At 46.6% G+C, this 12730-nt stretch overlaps 1 pseudogene; it reads left to right on the top strand.

Moving 5' to 3' along the window:
* LOC112073168 (ryanodine receptor 1-like) overlaps window positions 1-12730 on the top strand; it is a 78368-nt pseudogene that overhangs the window by 40344 nt on the left and 25294 nt on the right.

The following is a 12730-nucleotide window of genomic DNA, read 5'->3' as shown; positions in this document are numbered from 1 at the left end:
TCAAATGTATTATTATAGCCCTTCTTACATCAGCTGATATCTCAAAGTGGTGTACAGAAACCCAGCCTAAAACCCCAAAAGCAAGCAATGCAGGTGTAGAAGACAGATACGCTTAGAGTGTCTGTCACGTTAGTTTGGCCTGGAGCTTTGCTATGGCTTCAGTCTTGTCCTGCACTGGATGTAGCCACTGTTCCCCTGTTCCTCATGTCTGGATGTAGCCCTGTTCTCTATCTGGATGTAGCCCCTGTTCGTCTTGTTTTGTTGGTTGTCCTGGATGTGTCCTGGATGGTAGTCCCTGTTCGTCTATTGGATGTAGCCCTGTTTCGTCTATCCTGCGATATACGCCCCTAGGTTCGTACCTATCCTTGGATGTGCTCTGTTTGTCTGTCTGGATATACAGCCCTCTGTTTCGTTCTATGCCTGGATATAGCCCCTGTTCGTCTATGCCTGGATGTAGCTTCCTGTTTGTCTATCTCTGGGATATAGCTGTGTCGTTCTATCCTGGAGTGTAGCTCCTGTCCGTTCCATCCTGGATATAGCCTGTTGTTATCCTGGAGGTGAGCCCCTTGTTCCTTCTATCCTGGATATAGCTGTCTGTCTATCCTGGATGTAGCCCTGTTCGTGTTCTATCCTGGATATAGCCCTGTTCGTCTATCTACCTGTCGTTATCGATGTCCCTGTTCGTTAGGACTCTCCGCTTTTGACACTAATAGAGGTTTCATTTCACTTTAACCTCCAGCTGTCCCAATAAGTGAATCGGCTGAGCTGAGTAACTTCTCAAAACAACATTACATGGTTGCAGTTGATGCTTCTTTAAATCTGCTGTTGTCTCTGAGATAATAGACATGGCAGCCCCATTATCTACCTCCATCTTTRTCTTTTCCCCCGTTACATCTCACCATGACCATATAAGGTTTCACATACTCACGATCACTACACACAGTAAAAAGTCCCAAGTCCTTTTCTGACTGGTGATTTCTGACTGTGCTGGAGCCTGCAGACGATAGCAGTTCTGCCTCCTCAACTTGATCTGTTAACCCCTTTACTAGATTAGAGTGCACTTTTTGAGAGCGTTGCTTAGAAAATGTGCTGTTCCCCGCAGATACTTTCCCCCTGCAAGCTCTTTCAAGATGTCCAGTTTTCAGGCACGCTCTGCATTGTAACTCCTTGTAACGGCAGGTCTGCTGTGAATGTCCTGTCCCCAAACAGCGGACACAGGGCTTTGAGGTCTACCCCCTCTGGTCTGACATCCACTGTTTCTCCCTGTCGGATCCAGGTCGATGCCCAGGTCGATGCCCCTCCCGTTTTGTGGTCAACTGATCGGTTCTCAACTGATGTCGGTGTCTGCTGGAATTTCTGCAGACTCCGGGCTGCGCAACTCCAAGTTGTTGACAATGTCCAATACTTTTGCCCGTGTTCAATTCTCCCAGTATGCCACGCTTAACATCTTGCCACGCAGCTCCTTACTGGAAACTCGATAAACTTGCTGGTCCCTCATCTGCTCCTCTAGTGCAGCCCCAAACATGTTGCCGCCAGTCCCTTTAGCGATGCTATATAGTCAGCTAACGTCTCTCCCAAACAACTGTTTCCTATTCCAAAAAACATACCTCTCGCTCAACACGTTCCGTTTTGGCGCATAAAAGTCTCTCCGAGCTGAAATGAGCTAGCCTCTCCCGGCTTCTTCGGCGCTACTAAATCTTTCAGCAGCGGAAATGTCTTTAAACCAACGGCTGATAGAAACGACCGCTCTTCCGCGGTCGTCAGCTATCTCGTTGGCGCCCGAAAACTGCAAAAAAATCGCTCCTCATATGTGCTGAAGCTCTCGTTAATCCTCCTGGAAACACAAACCGGTCTCACTACTGCAATGTACCATAGATCTCATTAGCCCACGCGTCGTTTCTTCCCAGCTGACCAGCTAATTTACTAACGTTAGTTACTAGCTAACTTTCTAGCTCGTTCACTCGGTTGGTCATCAGGAGTCTGAGGATTTCGTTATCCTCGTCGCCAGCTGTTGCATCCTAAGAATGCTGGGTTCTTTTACTGAAGACTCAGAAGCGTACTTATAATAAACGGAACAGATTTATTTAATGTTTAAATTAAGATAAAATGATTTAATCCTTAACACATTACAGTCGACCACTCTCTACAGTGTCTTCAGGCGAACTCTCCAACACATCGTTGAATTTTTTTTCGCCCTTACATCTCGTAATCCAATCACTTCAACGCAAGAACGGAAACCCCATTGTCATTTGTTTATTCAAATAACTCAACCCCCTGCATACAAATCTCAATGGCTATTTGCAACCGTTTTACATCTAAACGGATTAACACATAATAGATTTCTCAATACACCAAACTTATCCGTCCACTGTGTCCGCATTGTGACCAGATTTCCTGGTGCCTCCCTGTATACAGATTATTTGACAGGTTTTATTCCAAAATAGTATGAATTTGTCTCCTGAGTKGCGCAGCTGACAAAGACACTGCATCGCTGTGCTTGAGGCATCACTACAGACCCGGGTTCGATCCCAGGCTGTGTTACAGCCGGCCGTGACCGGGAGACCCATGAGGCGGMGCACAATTTTTGTCCGGGTTAGGGGAGATTTTGGCCAGTCAGGATTTCCTTGTCCCATCGCGCTCTAGCGACTCCTTRTGGTGGGCCGGGCACCTGCAAGCTGACTTCGGTCGCTATCTGGATGGTGTKTCCTCCGATACATTGGTGCGGCTGGCTTTCCTGGTTAGGCGAGCAGCGGCCTGGCAGGGTCGTGTTTCGGAGGACGCATGGCTCTCAACCTTCGTCTCTCTCGAGTTCATAGAGGAGTTACAGCGATCGGACAAGACTATAACTACCAATTGGATATCTTGCAATTGGGGAGACAAAGGGGTAAAAGTACCCCAAAAAATGTCAATGGTTTTAGAGATGTGACCATCCAGATCTGTTTACACTAGATTGATATGCAGGAACAATGTGTCACACCTCCACCCGGAGGTGGTCGTGAAGATCACATCACAATGCGTCTTTTAATCGTCTACACCTGTCAACAAAATGTGGTCAACAATCAGAATGTAGAGAAGATCAAGAAAAAGGATGTATGTTAGAACCAGGTATAAACAGGGCCATGGAGGACTGATTGGGCTCATTGCTTCGAGTTGGGAAGAAAACAAATGTTTCTCATTGGRATGGCATGCTTTGAGCACTACAGAAAAGTACAATTTGCATGTGAAAAGTGTATGTCATACRCTGYATTTTTGCTATAGGCCTTTTGTTTCTGTTATCTATACTACGTACTACTTTACTCTCGTGCCCCGTGTAAAGGTTCTAATGCCTCTCTGTAGGTGTATAGACATTCTGGAGTTGTCTGAGCGTCTGGATCTACTGAAGTTTCACTTCCACACTCTGATGCTGTACTGTGCTGTCTGCGCTCTGGGCAACAACCGTGTAGCACACGCCCTCTGCTCACACGTTGACGAATCACAGCTCTTCTACGCCATGGAGAACACCTACCTGCCCGGCCCCCTTCGCAGCGGGTACAGATTTGATTGGTTGATTGATTGATTGTTTTATCTCAGTGTCTTACACATTAGGTGCCCAGCCCAAGTGAACTTACTTTACAAGACACTATTCAAAAAAAACTTGTGCACAAAATTAATTTACGATGTAATAATTCTTATTGTCAATCTCTCCAGGTCTCCAGGTAATATGACCTTTTACCTTTAACCTCTCCCTGTCCAGGTTCTACGACCTGCTGATCTCCATCCACCTGGAGTCAGCCAAGCGGGCACGGCTGGGCACCAACCGGGAGTTCATTGTGCCCATGTCCGCCGAGACGCTGAGCATCACCCTGTACCCTGATGCTGAGAAGGCCTCTGACCTACCGGGTGTGGGGTTAACTACYTGTCTTAGACCCAAGCTGCACTTCTCAGCCATCAACTTTGTTGGGACGGATCCCGACCTGTACACTCTCAGCCCTGTCTTCCCTCTTCAGGTAATTCACTTAAATTCAAATCAAATCACTGTATTGTTCCTATTCCGCACAGTGAGTCAGCTTCTTGTGTGGCTTTGTTACATGCAACAAATTAAGGTAAATTAAGGTAAGGGCTCTTTTGCCTGAATCTGGTGTATGTACAGACATTTGTTTAAACCACTGTGGGTCTAAACCAGTGGTAATCACTAATATTTCTGAGGGAGCCACTTTTGTTAATCAAAATCACTGTGCGAGTCTCCATACCCATCGGAGAGCGGGGGTTTGGGGGTCAAATGGATTCATACATGATATTTAAGATACTATTAGCTTGGACGATCACGCTACACTACATGACCAAAAATATGTGGACATCTGCTCGTCGAAAATCATGGGCATTAATATGGAGTTGGTCCCCCCTTTGCTGCTATACCAGCCTCCACTCTTCTGGGAAGTCATTAATATGGAGTTGGTCCCCCCTTTGCTGCTGTAACAGCCTCCACTCTTCTGGGAAGGCTTTCCACTAGATGTTGGAACATTGCTGTAAGGACTTGCTTCCATTCAGCCACAAGAGCATTAGTGAGGTCAGGCACTGATGTTGGGCGATTAGGCCTGGCTTGCAGTCGACGTTCCAATTCATCACAACGGTGTTCAATGGGGTTGAGGTCAAGGCTCTGTGCAGGCCAGTCAAGTTCTTCTACACCGATATTGACAAACCATTTCTGTATGGACCTCGCTTTGTGCACAGGTGTCACGATCGTCTATAGTAGAGAGTGAGGACCAACATGCAGCGCGTGGAAAGTAAGTCATCTTCCTTTTATTTGAAGAGAACGAACACCAAACGAAACCACTTTACAAAATAACAAAACAGACGAACGTGAAGCTAAACATGAACTAGTGCCTACAAGCAACATAGAACATCGACATAGACAATACCCCACAAACAGATAAAGCCTATGGTTACCTTAAATATGGCTCCCAATCAGAGACAACAATAACCAGCTGTCTCTAATTGAGAACCCATTCAGGCAACCATASACTTCCCTAGACAACTACACACAACCATAGACACAGCTAGATACCTATACTAAACMTAAACCCAACTACTCTAATAAACCCCCTAAACCTTACAACCACCCTAGACACTACAAAAACACATACACTCCCCATGTCACACCCTGACCTAACTAAAATAATAAATAAAACAAAGAATACTAAGGCCAGGGCGTGACAACAGGGGTATTGTCATGCTGAAATAGGAAAGGGCCTTCCCTAAACTGTTGCCACAAAGCTGGAAGCACAGAATCGTCTAGAATGTCATTGTATGCTGTAGAGTTAAGATTTCCCTTCACTGGAACTAAGGGGCCCGGACCATGAAAAACAGCCCCAGACCATTGCTCCTCCACCAAACTTTACAGTTGGCACTATGCATTCGGGCAGGTAGCGTTTTCCTGGCATACGTCAATCCCAGATTCGTCCATCGGACTGCCAGATAGTGAAGTGTGAATCATCACTCCAGAGAACGTGTTTCTACTGCTCCAGAGTCCAATGGTGGCGAGCTTTACACCACTCCAGCTGACGCTTGGCATTGCACATGGTGATCTTAGGCTTGTGTGCGGCTGCTCGGCCATGGAAACCCATTTCATGAAGCTCCCAACGAACAGTTCTTGTGCTGACTTTGCTTTCAGAGGCAGTTTGGAAACTTGGTAGTGACTATTTTACGCACTACGCGCTTCAGCAGTCTCGTTCTGTGAGCTTGTGCAGTCTACTACTTTGTGGATTAGCCGTTGTTGCTCCTAGACGTTTCCACTTCACAATAACAGCATTTACAGTTGACCCGGGGCAGCTCTAACAGGGCAGAAATTTGACAAACATTGAAATTCACTGCACTCTTCCGTAAGGCCATTCTATTGCCAATGTTTGTCTATGGAGATTGCATGGCTGTGTGATCGAATTTATACAATTGTCAGCAACGGGTGTGGTTGAAATAACCGAATCCCCTCATTTGAAGGGGTGTCCACATACTGCTGTATTGGGTTCTTTGACTCTATTTCACAATAATATAATTAATCTTTTGAATCTGAACCTATTGACATTATCTCAATAAAAGTAATAGCACAAGATATGTCAAATCAGGTAATGAAACATTTCCTTCTGGAGGAAGCTTTGGAGTGATTGAAATGCATTGGAAAGGTATTGAAAAGTTCAGGGAAAGTTCAGGGATGATCATCAAACATTCTTTGTGTATGGTTGTTTTGTGGAGAATCAATTCATTGCCYTCAGTTATTCTGTGCAGATTCATCACTCTTCCTTCCAACGAGTCAGCTTGTGTCATAAACAGAAGAAACATACGTGTTTCTGGGAGTCCTAGCTTTCAGGATTGGGGTCATAGTCGGTAATTGCTACAACCGTTCAAAATCTAGAGAAGGAAAAATATTTAAAGATGCTCCAGAAGCTGTTTGTCCCGGCTTTTACCGCTCTGTTTGTCCTGGCTTTTACCGCGCTGTTTGTCCCAGCTTTTACCGGTCTGTTTGTCCCGGCTTTTACCGCTCTGTTTGTCCCGGCTTTTACCGCTCTGTTTGTCCCAGTTTTTACCGGTCTGTTTGTCCCGGCTTTTACCGGTCTGTTTGCCCCGGCTTTTACCGTTCTGTTTGTCCCAGCTTTTACCGCTCTTTTACCGCACATACAAACACCATGATCACTTTGCTCGTTGTATAATTCCTCCTCGCAATTATCTACGCATTCTCCTTCTCTCACCTTTYCCCTTGGCTTGTRGTCTTCAGTGCACAAAACATCAGCTCGCTGTGACCAGGCAARAAAAACTTTCCAAGCCAAACCTTCATATCATAACTGCTAACCGCTACACACAGCCTACATCATTGTCACCATATTAACGTCATAGTCAACATAGCTACTAGAACTAACGTGTTAGTAAACCGCTACAATCATGCAGTACAGTGTACAGTCAGYAAGCAGTTTAGCAGTTACACYGGCAGGCCCCGGGGGCAATAAATTAATAAAACCAAAAGCTTACCTTGACTTGGAAGAGTTCCAGTGTTGGATAGCTATAGCCAGCTAGCTAACATATCATCCCTGTTTGTTTGAGCCAGGTGTTTGGKTAGGCTAAACTAGCTAGCTGCATTCAACTAGCTAATTGAAAGTTTTACAAAATACAACCAAATATAGCTAGCTTTCTCTCTATCTCTCTCTTACGTCTCCTTAATTTAGGACGAAATTAATTTGTTCAAAAATGTTCAACTATTGTCTTTCTTTCTCTTTGAGTCAATTACTCATCACTATTTATGCACTGCAGTGCTAGCTAGCTGTAGCATATGCTTTCAGTACTAGATTCAAGAGCTCTGATAGGTTGGAGGACATCCTCCAGAAGTTGTCATAATTACCATAATAATTAGCCCGTATTTGGTCACTTTAATCGTTGCATTTTTTACCCCCTATTCATGTTGTAATTTTTACCGCCCTGTACGGGGCTACTTTCAGATGACTTGTGTGCATCGTAGAGCAAAACCAGTTGGTGTTAAATGTGCTTCAGCTTTCGATGATGTGTTCGTATAAGTTTGTAGCTTATTAAACCGTCTGGACAGTCAGTTTTGTGAGAAGAATTGGGATGTCTGCGTCAGCGACTTCAGACAACTGTCGTAGTACTAAACAACCAACACCCTCTTGTCCGTGAGTCTCAGCTTTCGATGGTGGAGTTTCGTTAGTTTGGGTTTTACAGACGAATTCGTGACGATTTTCTTGTCCGGATCCGAGTCGTGTCTGGAAAAAACACTGTCTAGACGCATTGCTGCTATCGGTGAACTCAGTACAGTCTCACGGAGCATATGCCTCGAAACAGGAAGTCTCTAGCGTAAACACACGGGGGAGCTACTTAATAAAACACGCGTCAAACAACTTAAGGGGGTTTATTTGCCCCCGTCCAATACACCTAACAATTCAGAGTCAAGTGGAATAAATAGGGTTAGGTGGGTTGATAAATTTTAAGTTTTAAGTAATGTTCTTTGTAACCCATGCCTCTTCTCGCCTGCCCTTTCCTCAGGAACTGAAGACCAAAGCCATCAGCATGTTGACAGAGGCGGTCCTAGATGGTAGCCAGGCTATGAGAGACCCAGTAGGAGGCAGCGTAGAGTTCCACTTCGTCCCCATCCTGAAGCTCATCAGCACTCTCCTCATCATGGGCATCTTCAACGATGAAGACGTTAAACACATCCTCAAGATGATTGACCCAAATGTGTTCGCTGGGAAGAAAGAGGAGGTGGAGGAGGGAGACAAGGCAGAGGATGCTACCGCCAAGGAAGAGGGTGAAGAAGTGAAGGAGAAAGAAGAGGAGGAGGAGGAGGAAGAGGAGGCAGATGATGAAGGAGTAGGGGAGGAGGAAGAAGAGGATGAGGAACTGAAACACCTAAAGAAAGAAGAGGGGGAGGAGGAGGAGGAGGAGGGGGAGAAGGAACACGAGGAGGAAGAGAAGGAGAAAGAGGAAGCAGGGGAGAAAAAAGAGATGACAGAAGAGGAGGAGGCAGCGGCGATAGAGTTGGAGCTAGAGAAGGAAGAGGCGGCTTTGGAGGAGGGACTACTGCAGATGAAACTGCCAGAGTCTGTCAAACTGCAGGTGAGTCTCTTCTGACAGCCATGTGAGTACTAAGGCTGGTCTTAGCGATTTGGAGGCCTCAGWCAGAGGCCCCTGCTATGTCTATTTAACACAATCATGGCTACTGAACGAAGAGTTGTTCGGAGCCTGGTTTTTGTAAAAGTCTAACTGAAAAGACTTGAAATGCTCTTCACTAGTGAAGGTCTTTGCATCACCACATAGGACAGGGATGGGCAGTAATGTTGTCTCAAGGGACACATCAGGATTTTAAAATTCAACAGAGAGGGCCTCACAGATTTTTGTTTGTCAAAAGCAATTAGCAGCCCAGAAAAAAGGGCAATAGTTTCTTCATGTTTTTATCAGTTTTTTTACACTTTCAAGTTATGGATTTACGATGTGTAAATTCTGGACTAATACCTATATCTGATATTTTCTTTGCAATATCGACCAATACCGCTACATTTTTTTTTCTTCATTTCATACAAATTGTAACCACGTTTCTATGTTCATAAGGCTAATAAGACATTATTTTAAATGACTTTGATATGGGAAAGGTGTATTTAAAAAGAAAAAATCCATTAGAAATGGATTGGAATGTTCAGGAAAACATCAGAGAAGATCATCAGGTAATAATTGTGTGTGTAGAAAAAAATACATTTTTTTTCAATTGCGGTTTTGTCCCAGGGTCTTTAAACATGTCCTGCGCGGCKTAAGCGCTGTAGAGGGAGGTAGAAGACACGTACTGGTACGTGTTCCTGAGAGTCCGAGCTTTCAGCCATGGGTCGGAAAAGCTCATAATCCCAAACGTTCAAAAGCTAGAGCTAAATTTATAGAAAGGCAAGATAAGAGCAAACATCAGCGATTACTCACGCGCCGGAGGAGGGCCTCAAGCGGGGGTTGAAGAAGGCAAGCTAACAAAAATAAYGTTTTATTAAACTAAATTATGCCAAGTTCACAAGAACCCCCTGGTGAKGTGAGGCAATTGTCTTAGTTGCCTAAATTCGCCACCGCAAATACTTTGCCTAATTTATCAACATAACTAAAAAAAGGGCATGCATACAAACAAAACCTACAAAAGATGTATGAAATGTTTCTCACATGCTGGAAATCACAGAGAAGACAATTGTTTATATGAACGAAGTACACACAACTTCATGCTGCTCTGGACTCAAACTCATAAAGGCTAGTTGTGAGTGTTGTTTTGTGAACTGATCTCTCTCTCTCTGTCTCTTCTTTTATCTCTCCCCCCCGTCTTTCCGTACCTCCCTCTCAGATGTGTACGCTGCTGCAGTACTTCTGTGACTGTGAACTGAGGCACAGGGTGGAGGCTATCGTGGCGTACTCAGATCAGTTTGTCAACGCCATTCAGACCAATCAGAGGGTTCGCTATAACCTGCTGATGCAGGCCTTCACCATGAGCGCTGCCGAGACCGCACGCAAGACACGAGAGTTCCGCTCCCCACCTCAGGATCAGGTACAACTAGCCTTGTCCAAGCCAGAACGGTCCATAGGGCAGGACCAGGTACAACTAGCCTTGTCCAAGCCAGAGCGGTCCATAGGGCAGGACCAGGTACAACTAGCCTTGTCCAAGCCAGATCTCTTCTCCTCAGTTCCGGGAAGGCGCCCTCTCAGAGAGTGTCCACCTCCTCCTCCTCCTCTTCTCGCCTCATGTGCTATCCGCCTGGAGGAGAGGATACATGGTAAGTCATAGTTAGCTCTCTGTGGTTGTGGGTCAGGAGTTAAAGGGGTCAGGGGTCAGAAAAGGTTGTTTATGATGTGCTGTGGGGTCAGGGTTTAGGGGTCAAGGGTCGGGAGGTTGTATGTATGTGCTGTGGGTCAGGGTAGGGTAGGTGTCAGAAAGGTTGTTATGATGTGCTGTGGGGTCAGAGGTTAGGGTCAGGAGTCAGAAGGTTGTTATGATTGTGCTTGTGGGTCAGGGTTAGGGGTCAGCGGGTCAGAAGGTTGTTATGATGTGCTGGGGGGTCAGGGTTAGGGGTCAGGGTCGAAGGTTATTATGATGTGCTGGTGGTGGTTCAGGGTTATGGGGTCAGGGGTCAGAAGGTATTATGATCGTGCTGTGGGTCAGGGTTCAGGGGTCAGGGGTCAGAAAGGTTATTTGTGTGCTCGTGGCGTCAGGGTTTAGGGGTCAGGGGTCAGAAGGTGTTATGATGTGCTGTGGGTCAGGGTCAGGGTAGGGGTCAGAAGGTTGTTATATGTGCTTGGGGTCAGGGTTAGAGGTCAGGGGTCAGAAGGTTGTTATGATGTGCTGTGGGGTCAGGGTTGGTCAGGGGTCAGATGGTTTGTTATGATGTGCTGTGGGGTCAGGGTTAGGGGTCAGGGGTCAGAAGGTTATTATGATGTGCTGTAGGTTAGGGTCAGGGGGTCGGAAGGTTTGTTATGTTGTGCTGTGGGTCAGGGTCCAGGGTCAGAAGGTTATTATGAGTGCTGTAGGGTCAGAGTTAGGGTCAGGGTCAGAAGGTGTTATGATGTGCTGTAGGGTCAGGGTTAGGGTCAGGGTCAGAAGGTTATTATGATGTGCTGTAGGGGGTCAGGGTAGGCGCGGTCAGAAGTTGTTTATATGATGTGCTTAGGTCAGGGTTAGGGGTCAGGAGGTTAGGGTTACTGACCACAAATGTATAAGGTGTTCAGTGTTGGAGTCGGTCAAGTTCTTGGTCTCCTCAGGTACTGGACACTCCTCTCTCCGGACCATGCTTAAAGTTGTCAGCAGGATCACCTGACAGGAAGGAACGACACACAGTGCCCTATACATAGAACAGGAAATAGAACTGTGTTGTCCTGTCAGGTAGGGTGTACTGGTAAAAACATTCAAAGCTGCCTCACGCTACAGAAAACAGGAAATAGACTAGTGTCCTTTCCAGAGGGTGTACTGTACACAAGCTGCTCACGCTACAGCAGGAATAGACTGGTTGTCTTGTCCAGAGGGTGTACTGTACAGTCAAGCTGCCTCACGCTACAGAAACAGGAAATAAAGATCTGGTGTCCCTGTTCAGATGGGTGTACTTGGTAAATTGAAGCTTTGCTGCCACGCTAACGAAACAGGAATAGACTGGTGTCCCTGTTCCAGAGGGGGTACTGGTACATCAACGCTGCCTCACGCTACATTCTGGCTGGCACAAGGTAGTTGTACCTGGTCCTGCCTATATGACCATTCCTGGCTTGGACAAGGCTAGTTGTTACCTGGTTCTTGCCCTTAATGGGACACCGTTCTGGCTTGGACAAGGGCTAGTTGTACTGGTCCTTGCCTTATGGAAAGACCGTTTCTGGGGCTTGGACAAGGCTAGTTGAGTACCTGGTCATGCCTATAGGACCGCTCTGGCTATTGGACAGGCTGTTGTACCTGGTCTGCAAAACCTTGCTACAATGGGCAGTGACGGCCTGCTTATTGGACCATTCTGGTTGGACAAGGCTAGTTGTACCTGGATCCTGCCCTATTGGACGCAGTTCTGGGCTTGACAAGGCTAGTTGTAAGTCTTAGCCTCATGTGACCTCGCTCTGGGCTTGGACAAGGAGTTTGTACCTGGTCCCTGCTCTATGGACCGCCTGCGCTTGGACAAAGGCTAAGTTGTACCTGGTACCTGCCTATGGACCCGCTTCTGGCTTGGAAAGCTGTTGTACTGGTCTGCCTATGACCGCTCTGGCTTGGACAGGCTTAGTTGTACCTGGTCTGCCCTATGGACCGGCATCTGGCTTGGACAAGCTAGTGTAATACTGGTCCGCCTTATGGACGGCTGTCTGGCTTGGACAAGGCTCGTTGTCTGTCCTGCCTCTATGGACCGCTTCTTGGCTTGGAAAAGGCTAGTTTGTTAACCTGTCCTAGCCCATTATTGGTACCGGTTCTGGGGCTTGGACAGGCTAGTTTCCTGGTCTGCCTATGGACGTTCTGGCTTGGAAACAAGGCTGTTGTTACTGGTCTGCCCCTATGGACCGTTTCGGTCTGGCTTGGAAAGGCTAGTTGTACTGGTCTGCCCTATGGACTGTTCTGGCTTGGAAGCTAGTTGTACCTGGTCTGCTCTAAGGAGTTCTGGCTTGGACAAGGCTAGTTGTAAACCTGGTCTGGCCTATGGACCGGCTCTGGCTTGGCAAGGCTACGTTGTTGGCTAGTTGTAGCCTGGTCCTGCCCTATGGACGGTTCTGCTTGGCT

Source organism: Salvelinus sp. IW2-2015, unplaced genomic scaffold (genome assembly GCF_002910315.2).
Source record: "Salvelinus sp. IW2-2015 unplaced genomic scaffold, ASM291031v2 Un_scaffold2172, whole genome shotgun sequence".
In the NCBI taxonomy this organism is placed as follows: Eukaryota; Metazoa; Chordata; class Actinopteri; order Salmoniformes; family Salmonidae; genus Salvelinus; species Salvelinus sp. IW2-2015.
This window is presented reverse-complemented; position numbering and strand designations above follow the sequence as displayed.